This window comes from Empidonax traillii, unplaced genomic scaffold, assembly GCF_003031625.1.
Source record: "Empidonax traillii isolate 1590-97213 ecotype Southwest subspecies unplaced genomic scaffold, ASM303162v1 scaffold140:size1466565, whole genome shotgun sequence".
In the NCBI taxonomy this organism is placed as follows: Eukaryota; Metazoa; Chordata; class Aves; order Passeriformes; family Tyrannidae; genus Empidonax; species Empidonax traillii.
In genome coordinates this window covers 385,464-393,525 of record NW_020955333.1, presented here as the reverse complement: position 1 = coordinate 393,525, position 8,062 = coordinate 385,464, and positions in this window count along the sequence as shown.

Sequence of the window (8,062 nt, the reverse complement as noted above, 5' to 3'; positions counted from 1 at the left end):
AATGCGCAGGCTGGAAGGTGTAAAGACCTTCCCCGGTTCTTCATTCGCGAAGAGACTGGCCATTAAAATTAATATATAAAAATATATATATTTATATAAATATATAAATGTATATATTTATATATATTGTTTATATATATTTTATATATATATATATATTATATATAGGCTTAAATAAAAGCAGGGGATGTTTAAGTCAGATACTAAAGGAGGTTTTTAACGGTTACACCTTCCTAATAGTAATGTGGAGCACTCGGGTCACCTGGGAAGGGTGCAGGCTTTCCAGTATTGGCGGATTTTAAAAGCAAGCTGAATAAATGTATAAGGTGTGACATAAGTATTGCTAATCCCATTTTGATGTAGAAGAATGGACTAGGTATCTTTGAGGACTCTGTCAGGCAGCACTATTTCCTGTGACTCCGGGATCTGACCAAAGGATAGATTAGGGGTTATGTATCCACACCTGTTGAAGCATAAGAAAAACAGCTTGTGATTTGCAGATACAAAGAGACTTATTACTGAGCACAGTGAACAGCTCCTACCGAGCTCACCTACAAGAACAGAAAATGTGGGTTTGATGGAAGTCCCTGGCAGAGCTGCCAAGCTGTATAGACAGGGCTGTTCAACCTATTTCTCCCCTGCCTAATTTCTTCACATTCCGACTTACATCCCCTTTACAGCCTTTGGCTAGGCTTTGTGTCTCTAAAGCTGTTAGTAAAGACAATTATCTGAATATAAATTACAGATGTACAGCTTTGGGACAGCACACTCTGACTCAGAATTGTCTTCATACTGCTCTGTCACGTTCTTCCACCTGCATCTAGATTGCATATTGAGTCATATTGACAGTGTTGTTGGCTATAAAGTAAGAGAGACCTTCAGTAAAGGACATTTTAAAAAGAAATTGTAATTTTTTTTCCAGTCTTTCAGAATGTGTGTATGAACCAGTATCACACTGAGTAGATTTTAGACAATATCACAGAGGTTTTGCATCACTTACAGGATGCAGCACAACGATGGACCAAGGACTGAAAGCTGCAGGAATCAGGTTCTACAACTGCTGTGTTGCCACGGGCAATTCAGTGTTAGTTTCCCCTTGCCTCAGTTTCTCCATCTTTAAAACTGGGACGATAAAGGTTGTCTGCCTCTCACAGGGAGTGGAATCAGCAGTTTAACAGCATTTAGAAATACAGTGTGATATACCAATGCAGAGTTTTATTCAGACCAGAGAACACTTATTGTAAGATCATTAAGATTATGCTTTGTTATGTTTTATCAACTGTTATTAGATGTCAACGCAAGCCAAGTAATATAGTGAATAGTAAAAGGGAAGTGAGTTTTAAGTACTCTTTAACCAGCCCATTTTCAGCTTCCCACAAATATGGATTCCATATGGCCATTGTCACAGCCCTGCACCAGTGCTTTCTCAACACACACCGGAAAATTGTACCAAGCATGTGCTTGTCAAGAGTTTGGATGCACCTCTGTGCTGCTATGCCTTGAGTTGCTGCTGTCCTTTCTGTCTGTCACAAACATATCTTTCCCCTGCATTGCTGTAAACACCCTGAAGCCAGGGACTGGCTATATAATCAGGAGAAAATAGAAGAGGAGCAATTAGGATCCTTAAGAAGCAAAACAAGCAAAAAACCCCAGCCACATTATTACAAAGCAGGGGATTTGCTGTTCATACATCCCCTATGCTAACATGTGATCACTAAAAATGTACCACAGTCATATTTTAATAGCCCTTAAAAATGTCCTGTTACTCGCTTACCCCATGTTGCCATGTAAAGAATATGCAGGACAGTAGCTGAAGATTTCTCTGAGTACTGTGTTTGGGATAAGACAATAGTCTGCCTGGTTTTGTTTGTAAGCACTGAAAGTCTCTCATGACAAAGCAGAGAATGTACAGTGCTGGAGGAAACCCACTGCAGTAAGTCACAGGTGTACCTTTTCCAAGCAGGTGAAATACATACAGCATTTGAGAGAGGGCTCTTATTCTTAAGGCATACATTTTCAGTTCAGAACCATCAGATAATTAGGCAGGTGTGTATTCAAAATAAGAAAACACCAGATTCCTTTTGCTCTTACATGCTTTTCATAGGAGTGGCTTGATTTTCCGATGTTTCTGATCCTGAGATAAAAAGAGAAGTGTGGAATTATCCTACTGTATGATATACATTTGATCTTTATAGGGTTTTGGGGATTGCTTTCTATGAAAGCTGCATTCCAAGCAGTGTTTTCTGCTCATGAATATAGAATTATGTTACTGTAAATGTTACACGTTGCTTTACATTTTAATTGAGGAGCTGGTGTTCTACCTGGGTAAGTGCCCATCAGCATTAGATGACACACAATTAAAGCAGAGTGTCAAAACCTAATTTTCAAAGGCAAATGTTTAAAATCGCATGTGGGCCTATTTTTGGATCAAAACCCCTTATCAGGCTGTACGCTGGCTTTCCTAGTAAATCCAAATGTGCAGACCATGGCAGTATGAATCATCAGCTTGCCTCTGATCAGAATTCAGGGTATATTCTGGTTTGTGTATAATACTAATTGAGTATGGCTTAGCACCTGAAAGCACACAGTTTATTTTGACTGCATGGGAATATCATACAAGGAAAGACTTTTATATTTCAATGAAATTTACTGTAAATTTGAGGAAATCATTAAGAGTATTTTTTTTTCCCTCAAGGCTGCTGCAAGCTTACATTTTTGGTTCATGGGAGATGAATGCTATTCCTAAAACTAAACCCAGTATTTCATTATTCTGTAATGTTGATGTCACTGTAGTGCTTAGAGCCTCCTCTTGCTGTTCCTGTAAAGTTCTTCCCAAATTCAGTAAATCATAATAATCTCAAAAGTCACTATTTGCACATGCTTAGCAGATGGTTCCTGAGAGATGGCTGCTTAAACCACACTATGTGCTGTTTGGGGCTTTGCAATTACTTTTTTTGGAAGCCAGGGGCTGCTCTGGTCCCTGGCAATTCTGCTAAGTTCAGGGAGATTGTTTTCTTGGGGTTTGTTTATTTGTTTGTTTGTTTTTCGTGCGTCCTCCTCTGATTTCATGGAAGGTGAATTAATCTGACTGGAATGGAGAGGAACAGAGGTCCATGAAGATACAGAAATCTTAGGAAGCTGATGGAGAATAATGGTGCAGAGGGGAACTGGGACCAGTGGGCCAGATATAATAAAAAGAGAATGAATCCCAGTTTTGAGGAGCATATTGGAAAATGAACAGGGATTTGTGTTTTCAACAACCATTACACATCACCTCTCTTTGTGTTTCTGTGTCTCTCCTGTTGCCAGAGAAAAGTAGCAGCAATCATGGTAAACGAAGTGTTTTATTCTCTCTTGAGAAGTTTCGTTCTTGGCTTGTGACGTCAAAGTCTATATACTAAGACTTCAGATCTGCCAATGGGTCCTCTGAGATGATACTGCATTTAGGAATTCATGTGGGGGATGGGAAGCCATTTGCTTTAAAAACAGCCCCATTCTGACCCCCCCCAGCCCCATTCTAGAATTCATATACAGATATAGCTTAAAGAGCATTCATATTGCAGAGTCAGGCACTGAAGGGTTCAGAAACACCTACTTTGCCGATGTGACCTTAATTTGGCCTCAGTGTGAACATACATTTTACTTACATGGTAACACATTAGCTTTTTTTAGAATTAAGCCACTCCTTTTAAGCTGTGCATGATCAATTAAGGAAGGAGTCAAAGTTGTGTATGGAATGAGTCTGTTCCCTGGAGGCCAAACCCCATGTCATTTGCTGTAGGTGCTGGAATGTAGCTGTGACTGGAACGAAGAGGAAAGACGATTTAAAGGAAAGACTCATGAGTTACCTAGCTGTATACCCTCTTCCAAATCAAACTTTGTTCTTGTCTCTCACTACAACATCTGGCTGCCTGGGGACTCTTGATACTTGAGAGCTGGGGAGCACAATTTTGTCTAAGTAAAAGTATGGGAGGAAAGGGCTTGAGTGGAGAAGAGCTGCAGTAAGGTGGGTGAACTCAGCTTTAGCTTCTGAAAGTTGTTATCTGTCTTCTTGTCAGGAGATCCTCTGAGTGAAAATCAAGATAAGTGACACTGATCTGTAGCCAGAGGTCCAGGTGGCATGGAACGGTCTGGACAGAGGTGAAACTGTCTGCAGCTTGATAGAGCAAAGGGAGCAGGATATGAAGAATGGACAGGCTTTGGCACAGTCAAGCTCACAGGTGTGAGAAGAAAGATAACGAAAAAGGGAAACCTTCAGTAAGGTGGAGTTCAGGGTCGAGAGTGACTGCTAAGCTCCAGCGTCTCTTGGTAAAGCTTTGTAATTTCTTCCCATTTGCCATTGCTGAGGCTCTGCTGCTTTCAGAGTTCACTGGGAATGCCACCAGCCACAGACTATAAACAGAGGATTACCCGGAAAAAAAAAAAAAAAAAGTCGATTACTTCTTGTGAGGAAAACAGCGCCTTCCATTTACAATGACTGCGATGTTGTGGGTTCCCCTTGCCTCCAGTTCTTGGAAAGAGCCTACCGCGGGGCTCGCTGGCTCTCTGGGGCTGCGCTCGGCCAAATCCTGGCCCTGTGGCAGGGCCACGTTCTCGCTTCTGCCCGGCTGCTGCACAAGGCATAGTCGTGCCCTACGTCCGTATCACACCCTGAGTTGCCTGCTCTTCCCCGCTCTGGCCTCGGGTTCCCTTTTCTCCTCCCCTCAGGGTCCCTGGGAGCTCCCACGGACGGCGGGCAGCCCCGCGCGCTCCGCTCCAGGGGGAGATGGAAAGGCGGGGAAGGGGCGGTGGGAGGAGGGAAGGCGCGGGCGAGGACCCGCGGAGGGCGGCGGGGCCGCGGGGCGGCGATGTTGGGTCGGGCAGCGCTGCCCGGCCGTGCCCGCCGAGCCCCGCGGGGGCGGCTCCGCGGGGACGGGCAGGGACCGATAGGGCTGGTGAGACATTTTGGGAAAACCGGCCAAAATCTCTGAAAAAAGCAGCTGGTGGTGCTGGCGTGAGGCTGCATGAAACATAGGGGTGTTACCCTGCCAGCGTATCGAATGTGAAGTAATACGATATTTCTGCCCCAATGAAACGGTCAAGTTCTGTTTTTTGGGGTTTTGTTCACCTCCCAGGTACAGGGTGCTGCTGCAGGGAAGAAGGGCAATTCCAATTCCAAGGCGGAATGTGTAAGCAGCCGGGGAGTGCCCAGGTACGGCATTGGAGTGTAGAGAGTCAGAGGATTCCTGAGCAGCAGCAGCAGCAGCAGAGTGTCTCTGAGCAAGTGTCAGAGTGTCTTGGCAGCAGTACAAGATGTCTGCAACTTTCCTTCACTTATGCAGAAAACACGTCGTGTAGGCAGTGCAGTGGTGCGTGAACACAGCAGTGTAGGCTTGGGTTTGAAATATTTGCATTGAAAGCAAAGGCTTGTTTGGTCGGTGTAGGGAGACTGAAAATTTTGTGACAGAGGCTATGGCATTTCTCTCCCTGGCCATTAATTGGTTGTTACAAATCTGCAGTGCAGTAATTTTTTTTTTTCCCCTTCCTTTCCTCTCCTTCAAATTATTTATTCTAATAGTAATATTAGTTTTAAGTGGTGTAGAACATGAACTAGTTTCTTTGGTAACCAAGTCGGTTACACACCCACACAAAGTTAGAATCTGCTAGGTGCAGACATTTTCCCTTTTAGAAAAGATGTGGGTTTTGAAAACCACAGCAGTAGGGCAGCAAGATATGTTCTCAGGGAGTAGTTTTAGAAAAAGTTCCATATACCATATGCAGATTTATGTATAAGTCCTGATCTTTTGTTTATATACACATATGGAACTTGAATATATTATTTATATATTGATTTCTCCAATGACTTCAGGATTATATACTTCTTGTCCCAGTATTTCATCCTTCCCACATTCCACCTTACTTCTACCCACTTGTAGAGAATAAATGGCTGTGAAACAGGGATACAGCAAAGGTGAATAAGCCTGCAAATACATGCTGCATTGTTTCTTACTTTATTTGGTGTAAGTAAAAATTTGCACTGTTCCTTAATCTGCTATAGAGGTGAAATTATAGAGGTGAACTGCAGCAGCTTTTGTAGATAACTTCTTCTTAGGGATTTAAATATGAAAGTGGCCTTTCTGTTTTGTTGGATTTTGAAATCAAATAGCTGCATGGATTAAAACCAATTTATGAATATGAATTGTAACAATTAATATGACTAATAATCCCTGTCATATTGTCTTGATCATGATCAAGTTCAGCCTATAGCAGAAGCAGAAGCTTGGAGACTTTTATTGCACTTTCTCTAGTGACACATCAAAATCTGACAAAATTAAAACATGTACAGTTTTAAACATACTTTCTTTGTTCCTGTATATGAGGAAAGAAGGCATTAGTACCTGAGATCTGAAAGGTAGCTATAAACAGATGTGGAGCCTGACAAGGCCATTTCATTGTTCTTGTCTGAATGAAGTGTTAAAAGGAAACAAACAATAAATAGGGAAGAGTGAATTAGAAGGTTTTATTTTCCTTTCCTGTTCTGAATCTCAGTTATAATAGTAGGTATGTTGTTAGTCAAATATGGTTTTTATGCTAATGTGATGCCTTTTAACTGCAGTTCTTCTGAAGAGGGAAAAGCCTGACACAAATACAGAGAGCACCTGAAAGCACCCTTATGCAGTACTTGTTATTTCATAATACACCTTCCTGCGCTGCAACAACGTACAAAATATGCGGTGCAGCTCTGCACTAGAAAGCTGGAAAGGTTACATTTCATAGTTTACAGGAGCCCAATGAGGATTGAGCTGGGTGGTGTGCAGTAAGCACTTTTTATAGTACTGTGTAGTTAAAATTTAATCCCTTATAAATAAAAAGTAATGAAAACATTAGTGGTAAGGAAAACCTGACTTGAAGAAAACTGACACTTACTGCTGTCCTCCTGTGGGTCACTTATTGTCATCCCATGGCCACATCACTTTCCTAAGCCTGCAGTGAATGTTTCCCTCTGGTGTTCTGCACATTCTGCTGTCTCCTCCTGGTGCCAGACAGTCCTTTCTGCAGCATCCTTCTCAGGCGTTTCCTGTCTGTCATTGCCATAGAGACAGCTTGTGCCTGTTAGAGACACCGCAGAGATGTGCTCCTTGGAGCCCAGGGATGGCTGGAGGAGGCAGACCACGGGCAGACCTGTAAGGCTTAAGGTGCCATGGAGAGCATTTTGTGGTCAGGTCTTGATCTGCATAACTGTTTCAGTGCAGAAGGGCAACAGGCTCCAGAAATCCTCTGCAAGTGAAATCAGCTCATGGGGTGCAGCCAAAAGGTGTAAGGAACTAATTCCCAATGCCCTGGGTCATCTGAGCTGTGGCCTAACACCATTTCTGTTAAAGATGATGCACAACCTAATTCATATTCTCAGTAATAACTGAAATGATGCTGAGAGCAGGAAGGCTGGGCTTGTAATTCTAGAGGTAGGCAAGGACTCGAGGCAGCCTTGATTTCCACCTCTGGCAGAGTGATTCTGTGTGGTCCTGACAAAATTGTCTCCCTTATTTTCTTCTCTTCCGAATAAGGGTATTACCTTCTTTTGCCCCTTTGTAGGTTAAGCGGAAGCCTACAGACACCATCCAACCTAAACTCCATGCACGTACACACCGTTCAGTCACTTCCACACTTGCTCCAGAACAGGGCAGTTGCAGGCCCTGAGGAATTCTGTTAACTGGAGCACCTTTAGTGCCTTGCCATGGGCATGCAGTCTCCTGCATCCAGAGTGGAGAGGCAGGTTCAAGGCAAGGTGCCTCAAAGCATGGTCCATCACCAGGTATCCTCAGTCCTGCTGGCAGCAAGTAACATTGGCACTTTGGGTCTAAACTGCAGTTGGAGTAACAGAAATGTAGGTGCAAAATACTTGCTGAGAGTACTGAATGAGTGTAAACATCTGCTTAGTCCCAAACTTGGAATAGTACCACTGTTGTAATAGAAGTGTATATGGTTACTCTCATGGTGGGCAGCAGCTATAGGGCAGAATGTTGTTTCTGCTGAACTGGTGCATGCCCTCCTTCATGCTTGCATGTGGGAGAAGTAGTAGTGG